Raw genomic sequence first — 14,558 nt, 5'->3', positions numbered from 1 at the left:
ACTAGTTGCAATAAATCAAAGACATGTCATATCCCAGTTATCTGTAAAATATTCACAAGCATTTCAAATACCTTGCCTTGTAAGTATATGACATCAACTTAGAAAAGTGTTCAAACATTTAAAAATAACAAGACTGAGGACACGGACCACATAAGTATTATCAGTGACTAAAGACAATAAAATACATGAACCACATAAGTATTATCAGTGACTAAAGACAATAAAATACATGAACCACATAAGTATTATCAGTGACTAAAGACAATAAAATACATGAACCACATAAGTATTATCAGTGACTAAAGACAATAAAATACATAAACCACATAAGTATTATCAGTGACTAAAGACAATAAAATACATGGACCACATAAGTATTATCAGTGACTAAAGACAATAAAATGCATGGACCACATAAGTATTATCAGTGACTAAAGACAATAAAATACATGAACCACATAAGTATTATCAGTGACTAAAGACAATAAAATACATGGACCACATAAGTATTATCAGTGACTAAAGACAATAAAATTGTACAAAGTAGTTGCTGGTTTGGGGCTTAAGAATGCTTCAAAAAGGAAAAGTCAGCTGTGACTCCTAAAATAATTTCATGAGTGACCCTATTCAAGCTTGTTGCATCTTTGAGAGGAAAATGGCTACTAGAATCTGTCTAAAACATTATTATTTTTATGGAACTTATCACATCCTATGTTTTGGTTAAATTAGCCTTTGATCCTACCTGTGCTTTATGCAGTGCAACCATATTGGAAGAGTGATTAAACCTTATCAGCAAGAGTAGCAAACATATATAAAGGGAGTTAACTCATCTAGCATGTATACAATGTGGTAGTGACCAGGTTCATACTTTTGTTGATGTACACTTGCTATGATGAACTTAAATGTCATGCAGATTACCCAGAAGCCCACTGTGGGGGTATTAAGTTGAACACACTGATTATTTTAATTTTTTTTAATGACTTAAAGACCTGGTTGAAGGGTCAGTCATAATACGTTCCTTTTTAATATATTAAGTTAAATACTTTATTATAACAAACTATATTAAAATAAAAGGTTTATATAACAAAGTGTATTAAATTAAAAGTCTTATAGTTTGTCTTTTTGAAAAAGGGTAAAAAGATATTTTTCTTAACAGTTTCATTATTACTGAGCAGGAGATATTTGATTTCCATATAAATATATTTTGCAAATTATACAAAAATCATCCATGATCATAATTATACATGTATGTATATCATCATTTCTCTACTGGCCTTGGACATGTAGAATAGGCTTAGTGATTCCCACTGCAAGTCAGTTGAGGATGCTAGTGGAAGCAACTTATATAATCTGGAATGCATCCTGTAATGAAATTCATGCTGAGAAGTGTTCGGCTCTTTAAGAGTCTGGTTGATATATACAAAATTTTCTTTGTACAATGCATACATATGTATGTATGTGCCTACCTACCCCTAACCGCAAACACCCATACATCCTGAAATTACTACGATTGCCAGACATGCCCAGCAGCAAGCTCAAAACAGTCAAATGACCTTCTGCTAACTTCTGGACATGGATATAAAGTGCTGATAACTATTCGATGCATTTCTAAAGTTAGTGTGTTACCTGATGAAATAATCTTCACCATCAAACTTTAATGGAAATGCCCATCAAATAGGTTATGTACTTTTGACTAGAATGTCTTCTTACCAATTAAAAACAGTACAATGAAATAAAATGCTGTTATTGAGTGAAATTTATTAAAATAGATTTTTAAAGGTAAAAATTAATTTTGGTCAATAATTTGAGAGGAAACCAGTAAATCAAGGAAGGACTATACTGTTACTAAAGCAGCAACAAATCCAGAAATAAAAGTCACACATTTTCTGGTATATTTGTTAGATATATCACAGTCAGTAAAAGTGCAAACAAAAACAATTCAATTTGTCAGCATATTAGAACACAAGGTCAATCATTTTGATCAACTTCCTGTTTCACTTCTACTTCCATGTAACTTCCAGTGTTAACATTTCCTACAAACTCCTCTTTCAGGAGCATTTAAATAAAATCCACTCAGGAAACTTTACTTTTTTTGTTAGAGAGGGAACATGTAGACTTCTTCTGGATACAACCTTACAATCTATGAATTTCAACCTTATTTATGTAATACAAAGAATGCTTTCCACAAAACTGTCATACACTTAAAATTAAAAATTTGTTCTTTTTCCACTGAGCTAAATATAATTTACCTAGTCTAGGGTGTAACTCAATCTTGATCTTGCAACCACTCAGACATATCGAATATTAATTCATAGTCATCACTTGTCCCAAATTACTATATAGCATCTTCTATCTTGTGTCACTTGTTTAGCCTCGAATAAACAGTAACACAAGAAAGAGTGAAAACATCAAGCTTTTGAAAAATACAATAATTTATTTCCCTGTGAAAGTTCTGTAGAACTGAAAAAATATGAACTTATGGTTTTTATAGAATCAAATCCAAGAATAATCCATGAATAAATTTTTTAAAGTCCTAATAACAAAATGTTCTACTGATCTCAAGTTTGAATCCTGATGAAGAATCAAAGATGGAAGACGATGACATATGGTGAAATCTGTAGTGTTGAATTCTACAGTTCCTTGTAGAAACAAGAATTATCACTCCAGTTTCTGATAGTTGAATACATTTTTATAAAAAATTGTCTTTGTTCAACAATTTTCCAGAAAAATAACAGAATTAATCCTTTTGAATCAAAGTAATTTGAAATAATTCCAATCCAAGTAATCTGAAATAACTCCAAACAACACAACATACAACTTCCAGCGTAACAGCCCAGCTTCTACTGAGAATAATTCTCCAAAACAGAGGTTATATGGTCTTCTAAACTGAAACAGCGGGTCATGTGATCATGTTCTGGAAGCTTATAGAAAATAAGTACTTGTTAAAGGTCATGTTCACCCAGTGTGACCCTGAAAAAAAAAATAATTTTACTCTAAGAAATAAAAAAAATGCTTTCATCTTAAACACGAAGTCCCATCATGACTTTGACAACAACCAATCATTTTAAAATAAAGATAGAACTTGTTTACGTGATTGCTACAAATTTTGAAACTAGATCAGGATCCAGATCAACACCTGGTGTTTATAAAACAAACAGTTAAGGTCAAACTATTTTCTGAAAAAAGTATCATCTCTAGTGAATACATTTACATTACAGTAGCATGTAATGAAATATAATACAAAAATTTAAAATGACAAACAATTAAATTTAAACAAATATATATTAAATCAGATAGACCTAAATCAAATATACATAACATATAATTTGGTCCAATGGAAGCTGATGTACCATTTGTAGTGACCAATGGTCATGTAAAGATGTTGATTTAATCTTTATTTTATTGGAACTGTTAACATTGAAAAGTACTTGGTGAACCCTTCATCCCAAATGCCATCCCTTTATATTGCTAAATTCCATCTGGAGTCACAAATGCTGAAATTTCCTTTGTTCTTTCTGTCAGTGGAATTTGCCAAAATCCTTTCAGGTCAAATTTGGTGACATACTTTGCATTTCCAATTTTATCAATGCAGTCATCGATTCTTGGTAATGGAAAGGAATGTTTTAGTCACTGTTCACCTTTCTATAATCAGTGCACATGAGGAAAGTATTATCTGGTTTCAGAACAAGTATACATGGTGAACTCCTGTCACTTTTACTTGGTTCTATGAAATCATTCTCCAGCAAATACTGAATTTCTTTTTTCAAGTATTCCTGTTTGAGAGGGTTCATCCTGTATGGGTGTTGTTTTACAGGTGTGGAATTCACAATTTCAGCATCATGGTAAATTTTGTTTGTTCTTGAAGGAACATCTGGAAATAAGTGCTCATATTCAAGTAATAACTGTTTAAGTTCATTCATTTTTTGTTGTTGCAAATGTGAAAATTTCTGGTCCAGATTACCGTACTTATAATTTCTGAGTTCCAAAGATTTGTTACTCCTAACTTAATAGAGTCTGATTGCATTCCCTTGCTTAAATCCTCACTGAGTGGGACAGGTACAACTAAATTAATTGCATGATTAACCTGACTATCTCAACATACTGGTACTCCTTTTAAATTATTTACATCCCAGGAGTACTATTATTAAAACTCATTAATTTCTTCTTTTCTTTGTATGGGCTGTAATACCTAATCTGAAGAAAATTTCGATGAATAAGCAAGAGAGACAGAACTCTATTACCAGATTCAAATGTTCTCTTTATTATAGTTCTGTCAAACCATAATTTCACTTTTGACTTGAATTGATGAATGCCAAATTAAGCATAATTAGCTGGAAAATTCCACACCTAAAATTTGACCCTTGATCAGATTGGACAGATTTGGAAAGGTCAAATTGTGTAAAAAAAAAAACGTTTCAAAGCTTTACTATAGTTTTAGTTTCAATATTCCTCAAAGGAATTGCCTCTGGGAATCTTGTTGATGCACACATTATGGTCAACAAGTATTGGTTACCTGACTTGGTCTAAGGTAAGGTGCCAACACAATCTACAATTATTCTGCTAAATGGTTCATCAAATGCAGGAATAGGTTGCAAATGAGCCATATGTATAATCTGATTGGGTTTTCCTACCATTTGACAAGTAAGACAAGATCTGCAGTATTTACAAACATCACTTTTAATTTTTGGTCAATAGAAGTGATTCAAGATCTTGTGATAAGTTTTATTAATCCATAATGACCAGCCAAAGGAGTTTCATGGGCCAGGCTAAGAAGTTCCTGTCTGTATGATTTTGGAACAAAATTTGATAGTTCACTGACCACTCATCACCAGCAGGTACCATAGGAGGTTTCCATTTTCTCATAAGAATCCCATTTTTAATGAAATAACAGACCGGTACTTCTGTGGCTTCAGTTTCACTAATGGCCCTTTGAAACAAACAGGAGATATCAGGATCTTTTTCCTGTTCAGCAACTAGTGATTGTCGTTTGTCACCCTGATTAGAATAAAGATAATGAGTCATTAAAAGAGGTTCACTGTCATCAATACCCTTTGATTTTTGTAAGTGGTTTAAACTGTTTTGCAATGACTCTAATAGTTGTGTTATAAATAATGGACATATGTCATCTTCTTTAGACTTGAAAGAGGATGTCATCAAGGAGATCCCCTTGCACCTTATTTGTTTATCATTGGGGTTTAGATTTTAGCTATAACTTTAAAGCAAAACGTGGATGTACGGGGAGTAATCTTTGACGCCAGTGAATATAAATTGGGTCAGTATGCCGATGACACTTTTATTCTTCTTGATGGATCTAGTTTTTCTCTTGAAGCAACTATGAATATCTTGCAAGGTTTCTCTCTATTATCGGGACTTAAATGTAATATAACAAAAACAAAAGCTATTTGGATTGGAAACAGGAAATTTTCTAATGAAATAATATGTCCCGAAATGGGCCTAATTTGGTCCTCTTTGAACTTTACACTCCTTGGCATAGAATTTTCTCCAGATTTACAACAGATGGTGGAAATTAATTATATGAAGAAACTAACAAAGGCAAAATGAATACTGGCAAGCTGGAGTCAAAGACATCTGTCAATAGTTGGTAAAGTAATTGTTGTAAAGACTTGTTCTGCCCATATTCATACATCTTTTTTCAGCACTCCCTAACCCATCAGCAAAAGTTGAAGCAGAACTAAATCACACGTTATTTAAATTTGTATGGGGTGGAAAAGTAGAGAGAATAAAATGTGATATACTAGTTTCCCCAGAAAACGAGGGAGGACTAAATATGATACACATATTTTCATTCATTAGGTATATTAAAATAAGATGGGTTAAAAGATTGCTGGAAAAGGAAGATGGAACGTGGCAGAACTTAGTCAATACAACTATACTCAGAAATAAAAAGGATATTTGGAATTTAGGGAGAAGGAAATTAGAAGAATTTAGTAAGTTCATTAAAAACAGTTTTTGGAGAGATGTAATTTTGCAGTATCTAAATGGAAAGAAGAACCGCAAAGTCCTAACGAGTATCTATCCATGAGTAAACAGGAACAAAATATTGTAATATCACAAAGGCCATGTCACCTAGATTGTGTGCCATATGCATATGTATATGCGTGTGTGTGTGTGTGTGTGTGTGTTTTCTTTTTTACTTTCTCTGTAGATTATATTTATTATCCCTAGATTATCTGATAACCAGAAATGTTTGATTGTAAGGTGACCCTGGGATGGTTCCCCAACCCATAGGTCAACCTATTACGGGGTTAATAAAAAAAAAATTTAAAAAAATACTGAAAAAAAACAAAAACAAACAAAATACCCTTTGATTGATCCAAACAAGTTGTGAAAGTGACCTCATCAAAAGCCTGACCAGCATATGTGTCAGCTAAAGGAATACTTTCCTGATCAACATCATTCTCAAGAGCTTTCTTTGCCATAGCTCTGGTAACAACACAAGTTGGGTATAAATCAGGGAATTCTTTTTCAATAGTATCAAATTTCTGAGCCAAACAAGGCTTGTCACTTACAAGTGGATTAACCATAACCTTGTCTCCAGCCAGGTCATTGCCTAGTAATAAATTAATGCCCTCAACTGGTAAAGAAGACACTGTTCCGACTGTCACGGGTCCTGAGACTAAGTCTGAGGGATGACAAATTTACACAATGTAGAGGAACATTTACAAAGCCGCACTCTACTCCCTGAATAAGAAGTCTCATTAGAAGAAGGCTTCTCAGAAAAACGCAAAGTACCTGACAATAAAAGACTCTGAGAAGCTCCTGTGTCCCTTCAAAGTTTAATAGGGATGGGACTGTCTGAATCACCCATGAGTGATATTGAACCCTTCAACTTGAATGGATCATAACTCTCCATAATAAAATCAGACTGGGGTTTATTAGACCCAACAAATGTACTTCTTTCAATACATGACCATGACCTTGACCACTTAGAAATAAGAGCATTTGGAATAGGTCTGTCTTAAATCTGTTGCTCATTTTTCAATTTGTAGCAATCAGAAATAATGTGTACTTTCTTCTTACAATAGGGACACATAGGAAGAGATAAGAATTTCTGATCATTCTTATCAGAAACTTGATTTCTAAAAGTTGTGCCAGATTGAAATTAAAAGGGCTTGTATTAGGCTGAAATACTTTTCTACCAGATGCAGATGATGGCTGAGTGGAAGACGTACTTACAAAAGAAACTTTATGAGCTAAGGAATACTCCTCAGCAGTATGAGCAGTATCTTCCAAGGTTTCGACCGTATGCTCATCAAGATAAGTCTTAATGTCACTATGGATACAGTTCCTGAAGTCTCCAAGTAATACGACTTGTCTGAGATTTTCATAATCTTTATTATTAATTTATAAAAGAGTACCACCTACCAAATTATCATGCTTTTTCCCATGCAAATTCGACATAGGTCTGGTCAGTTGATTTTCTAGAATTCCTAAAACCTTGTCGATAAGCCTTGGATACCAACTCATAACCCTTCAAGATACAGTCCTTAACCACATTATAATGAGCACTCTGCTGTAGTGACAGTGAAATGTAAATATCATGAGCTTTACCAGTGAGTACACATTGTAATAATAAAGTCCAGTACTCTCTTGGCCACTTACAAATTTCAGCAATTCTCTCAACATGAATAAAATATTGATCTACTTATTCTTCCAGAAATTGGGGTAATAACTTAATATTTCTTAAAACATCTCGTTTTCCATTTGCCAGCTCTAAATCTTTTTACCTAACTTTAAATCACATTTCTTCCTTCTCTCTTTGCATGTGCATTAGCCTATCTTCTTTTTCTTTCTCAAATTGCTTTTGTCTTACACTTCTCTCTTTTTTTCCATTTGTATTGTTTCTATCTGAAACTAAACATGTCTTATCTCTAATTCCAACTTTTTTAGCTGTACTTTCATTTTCAAAATATATACCCACTCCTAGTAGAATTCAAACAAATTTCAACTTTAGATGATGTTGTAAAAAGCTCTCTGATTTCACTAAAGATTTCTAAAATGTGAAATAATACTTGGAATTTAACAAATTCTGAAACTAGGGAAATTTAAATTTCAAAAACAAAGTTTTCTGGAATATTTAATCTAAAATTTGTATCCCAAGGATGAGTGCCCTGATTTCTGTTATGAGACTACACTCTTAAAATAAGTAACAGAAAAAGTGAAAACAATAAGCTTTGTAAAATTTAAAAAATAATTTATTTCCCTAGAATACAAAGTGAAAAATCAGAAAAAAGAACTTATGATTTTACTAAAATAATAATCCACAAATTAAAAAACACAAGTCCTATCAATGAAAAGTTCTAAGTGAATCTCAGTTCAATCCCGATGAAATTCAAGTTGGAAGGCGATGACGTCTGAAATAGCCAGTGTTATACTGATGTGTCAACAGTCTCTTGTTGAATCACAGAAAATTTTATTCTAGTTTTGAATTCTGTATTAATTCCAGTAAATGTCTTTGTCCAAGAATTATCAGAGCACTTTTGTATTTCCAGGGAAAACAATCACCTGAATTCAATAATTTGAAGAAGAAAAAAAAATCAGCCCAAACCGGTCACAACATAATACAACTTGTCAGATGCTAAAGCATGACTGATTGAACTTTTCTCAGAACATCATTTATAAACCTAATTAAGATGCAAAACAGATTCCTGGATGGGGGTCAAAAGTTCATCCTTCTGGAAAAAATAGAAGTTTGTTTACCAATTTAAACATGCTTAATTACACTTAGTCCAGGTATGACTTTAACTCAACTTACTGATTCTTATTCTGAAAAAAATTAAAAAAAAAAAAAAAAAGTTGTTTACCAAAACTGTCACTGATTTTGAAGGTCAGCAACTAGTTACAATATTTAAATTCTGGACAATGTATAATCCTGCAAACAATGTTACATTACAATATCATGTAATGGAATTTTAAAAAATTAAAACAAACAAACAAACAATTAAATTAAATATACATAACACATGGGTAGGTCAGTCCTGGCAGTACAGTGATATATAAAGGGTATATACAATAGTCCTAGCATTAACATGAGTGTATTCACCCTCTCTAGGACAGTTGCTGGAAATAACATGGAAGCATATAGTGTATCTAGTGCAGTCATGGCCATGCTGTGACATGATGTGAATGTAGTGTATATAGGACAGTTTTGGCAGTGACATGATAGGAATGTAGTGTATATAGGACAGTCTTGGCAGTGACATGATGTGAATGTAGTGTATATAGGACAGTCTTGGTAGTGACATGAGTATATACATTTTATCTAGGAATTTTCTGGCAGTAACAAGGGTACACATAATTTTATGATTCTATGAGCATGAACAAAGTAACAGAAAGACACAAAACCAACACGTTTGGTAAAACCTAAAAAATAACTAATTATCAAAGTAAAAAAATTAAAATGTAAGAGGACCTTACAGTATTATGAATTTAATCCAAAATAATCCTAAAAAGTTCAAGTCTGTTTTGACTCAATGGTCTTAAAGTAAATAACAGAAAAGAGTGAAAACCAGCAAGTTTTGCAAAATTAGTGCGTGTGTGTGTGTGTGTATGTGTGTGTGTGTGTGTAGGATTTTTAATATAGCTTTAAAAAAATTTCAGTCGTATCACTACGATGTCTGCAGTGTGGCAGTTTATATTGATGTCTTAGCACTAAGGCATCATGCCAGAGTCATGTGGCATCATGTCCTGCCCAGTAACATTATCCTGACACCAGATCGAGCAGTCCTAACACCAACCTCTTAATGCTGAACACTAAGTGAGGTACCATTTTTTATAAGTCTTTGGTATGACTTGGCCAGGGTTTGAACTCGTGAACTCCTGCATTTGAGGTGGACACTCTAACCACTCAGGTCAATGAAGTGGTTTGCAAAATTAAACAAATAATTAATATCCAAAGAATACAAGCGTGAAAATATAAAAGGAAAGTATAGTATTGTGAATTAAATCCTAAATAGTCCTAAAAGTTCTATCACAAGTCCAAATGTATAAGGTTCCAATTGAATTCCAGTGCTATTCCAAATAAGTTCAATTATTGAATTTGATGTCTCTAACATGCTAATGTGCCAGTGGCTGGATTGTGATAATGTACTAAGTCTTTGGATATATCACAATAATATAATCCAAAATGATCTTGTTTGAATTCACTAAATACCAAATTAATGTTCTGTCCAAGAATATTATTGAGCAATTTGTAATACCAGCGAATACTAATTTGAATAAATAAATCAACCTAAATGAAAAAATGAACACAAAAATAAGACTGATTTGGCTTCAGATGCAAATACAAGAAAGAATAATTTTTAAAGAAAACAACATCATATAAAAAGCTAAGACACAGTAATAGAGTCAGGATGAAGATCAACCACCTCTCTAATACATTCAATGTTGTCAACAAGTTCAGGAATTTCCAAGTGGAAATCTGATGTCCTAGACCAGGCCGAAATAATCATGTTTACCTCCATTGATAATGATCTGATTTTTCAATCCACACTCATAGAGAAATACTAGCAATGTATTATGTTGTTTACAAAATAAATTTCCCCGGTCAGGTAAACCATGAACTTGATTTTGAACATGGACAAGTACAAAATACAGATGTAAAAAACATAACCATTAATAAAAACCAACAAACAATAAAAATTAAAGTCCAAAAGAATTTAATATTTAATATTCTAAATGATGTTTAGATCCTTGAATACACAAGTCCACCAACAGTCTGGATGTATCAAAATGGCATTGTCCAGGACTTTTTTGAATAATTCACAATAGTCCCATAATAGTAGTTTTGCCCAATGAGCACTTTGTAGTACCTAGTACCAATGAATAATATAAACAAATGTTTCCTCTCAAATAATATCTAATAATAACATTAAATATGTCTGAAAATGTGATGTTACAACAAGAACATAAGAAGAAAGACTGACTAAAATTGTCTAGCTCCACATACTTATGCACAAACATATGGGGTGAAAATACATTTTGCTACTACTATTTGACTCTTTGCAAATATCCAGCATCTTAAAACAACCCACCTGACCTAACTCATCCAAGGAGAAATAACTTAATTCTTCTAAGAACCCACTTGACTCCATTAGCCCATGAGAAATTACCCCAAAGTTGTCAACAGGTTTTTTTATTACAAACCGTACATCTATTTATAGATCCTATGCAATCTACACACTCTTAATACCCTAATTTAGAATCTATACCTTTGTACAAAATTAGCTATGTGATATCATCTTCATAGATAATCACTACAATTTAGTCATGAACAAATATTGCACATAATATAGATTCAGTCATGTGCCAGGAGTTAAAAAAAATAAAGATAAACATAACATCAGCATCTAGGACAGTTCTGCAGTGTATTTAGAACAAACCTGGCAGTAACATGGTGTATTGCATGGCTTGTTATATCTAGTTTTGTCATTTTCACTGCTCACTAATGAACTATATCCACTATATCAGGTTCTTTTAATTAACTTTAATTTTGTTGAGCCCATTTATGTAGAAGCTAATTGACAGATAGATCACTTTGATGTCCATTTGTGTATAGACACTCATAATGAGGGTCCATCCTAATTTTTGTTAAAGATTAAGCTTGATGTTAAAGATTTTGCTTTCAAGCCAAATGAAAGGCAGACTTGAAAGAAATGGAGTTACCTATATATGTGTTATGCTTCCTGTTATATTGTACTAAAATGTAAAATTCAGAAAATAATTGTTCCTACGAATAAGCAATTTTATTCAAGTGCTGGTCTGTTGGGAATATGTTTAAGCTTGAATCTCATTCCATCATTTAGCCCATCTCTATGAAGTAGAATTAAGCTATTGTACAAATCCCATCATCAGCATCAACATCAACACAAGTTTTAATATATGTAAATCATCACTGAATGTCAAACACTCTTTCTTCCTAGGTTCTAGGCATGTTTTGAATAGATTTCACAGGGGACAGGAACAACTTTGTACATGTACATTAGTTTTTCCTTCTTGGTACCAGTCACAGTTTGGCACATATATCTGGTGTGTCTTGATATATACCACTGACCTTTAGTAAACACTTCACTAACTTTTCATAAATGTTTTAAGATTATATCCCAGCTCTGTACACACTACAGCTACCTCAGAGGTAGGTCACATTTACTGACTCGGGTCAAGTTTTCCATCTAGCTCATGAAAAACAAAAACAAAAGTTTTTTTTACAATACACACTGTATATTTAATTTGCTATGTTTGTTTGTTCTTTTTATAATTTTTCACAAATTTCAAAACACAATATTATAATATAACATCATATGTTGGACCTGATCTTGTCCAAATTTGAGTTCATTTCAGCCTGACACAAATTGGCTTTTTTTCTTCTTCTGCAAACAACCAATCGATAGCTGAATTATTCTCGGTGTGTGTGGGTTTAAAATTATTAATAGAAGTAAATATGTTTATTTGGGTCTATGTCTAGGTTTTGGAATTTTCTTAGTGTATTTGACATAGTCCAGGTTCTTTTTTCTAATAATAACAAAATCTTGATGCAAATTATAATGTCTGTTCATGGTAGAATAAATTTTGATGACTATTACTTCTACACCCTTACGAAAAATGATGGCAATGGTGACCTACGTATCACATTAACCATCTCAGGTTAAGTTTATGCATTTAAGTCATAACAGGTTTTTAGCACCATGTATATTGTTGTTGTAGAGTTTAACGCAATTTTTCAGCACACGATATGCTATACATGGCGGCCAGTATTAATGGTGGAGGAAGAACCCGGAAAAACCCCAGAAAAAACCACCGATTCACAAGAAGTTACTGTCAGACTCTGGGGATAAGCTCAAATTCAACTTGGGCATGCTCAAGTTTCAAGGTACTTGCCCATAGGCAAGTTTAAAAATTCAGAAAGAGAGAGAGTGAGCAGGGGTCATGTTCCATTCTTAATGCTTTATGTTCTGCATGCATTATACCTTGAGATCTAGCAACAGTACATATATCAGCACCTTTAGTGTTTTTATGTACTGCATTCTTCTATAACTGGCCAGTTTCTTTTGTCCATGGCTTGTCAAAGATTATTGTTATGCATGTTGCCAATTTCAGGGTGACTAGGTGTTAATTGTTAATAATATAACTTGTGAGTTTTCTTTGACAGGTATGTTTGTAAATAAATGGCAATTGTCTACAATGATTAACCACCAGAAAGATTTCATTCAAAGCATGACTGATGTACCTAAAATGGAGCACCCGCAAAATGTGTTTATGATCTGTTGTTTATATGATAATTGCAGGAGACTGATGCATACTTACTGCTGAAAAACAATTAAATGGATAAAATAAATAAAGTGTTCTCAGTCTCATTAGTCGGCATGTCACATGATGCATGCTGGATTTCAAGGTGACTAATTCTACTTGTCATTGGATACAGTAAGAGTTCACAAATATTTCAGTTGTGAGTGTAAATAAATACCAGTAGTCACGGTCTAGCTTTAATTACAGTTGCTGATAAGAAAAGTCTGTTATCTTTTCCAGGCAAAATAAGGAAATGATGAAGTTTTTAGCTCAAAGAAATGTAACCAGTATGATGCTATGCAAGAAAGTTCCAATACCTCTGTATAGAAATACATTATTGGTTGTTTAATTTTTCAGTTCCAAGTCTGACCTAAATATCATTCTCAATTAAATGTCCAAATCCTATTCTACCGATCCATTTATCTGTTCACATACATGGAAGTCTATTTTTGCTCTTCTAACTATATCTGCATTTGAATCCTTTTATCTATATATCTATCTACATGTATTATTTAAATAAATATTTTTGATATCTTTAATCATCAGGTAGGTACCAACAAAGATATAAGAAAACAGAAGTTAAAATATCCCACATTTTATTTAAACATTCGTAAATTGCTGGTTATACCATAACACATGAAACTTGGTGAGGGTATGTAATTTGACAAGTATTACACCTTTGCCACAAAAAGTCACTGTGACCCATATCTCATCCCTCACTGACTTGGAATTAGTTTCAAATACTGTTCATCCCAGAGTCATCAAACCAGATGATTGTATGTCTCTATGACCCATATGTTAGTATTCCACCATTACAACAAAAGGTAATAATGACCTACATTTCATATTTCATGGTTTATGTTAAGCTTTTGCATTTAGCTAATGACATTTTTTACATTTTTGTTGATCAGCTGTATAATACTGTTATACCAAGATTCAAGAAGCTTCGCATGAGGCTGGATCTTGATGAGCATTGCACCTCATCTTGAAAGTAGATCACTTTGATCCATATTTCACTGATGGTTCAATTTTATGTCTGTAATGTTCATGCTTTCACTATTAAACAAGATCGTTCTATGTACCACTCTTAGTTCTATACCCATACATAACAGGTCACTGTGACCCATATATTGAAATTTATTGTCTTAGGTCAAGTTTTACATTTAGTGCATGACAACATTGAGTTTTTGCATATCATGTACAATATTCTGTCTAAAATCACAAAACCTGGGAATGCATCTTGATGGATGCTT

This window comes from Sinohyriopsis cumingii, chromosome 2, assembly GCF_028554795.1.
Source record: "Sinohyriopsis cumingii isolate HCF-2022 chromosome 2, ASM2855479v2, whole genome shotgun sequence".
Lineage (NCBI taxonomy): Eukaryota > Metazoa > Mollusca > Bivalvia > Unionida > Unionidae > Sinohyriopsis > Sinohyriopsis cumingii.
The sequence above is the reverse complement of the archived record's forward strand: the minus strand, read 5'-3'. Positions refer to the sequence as shown.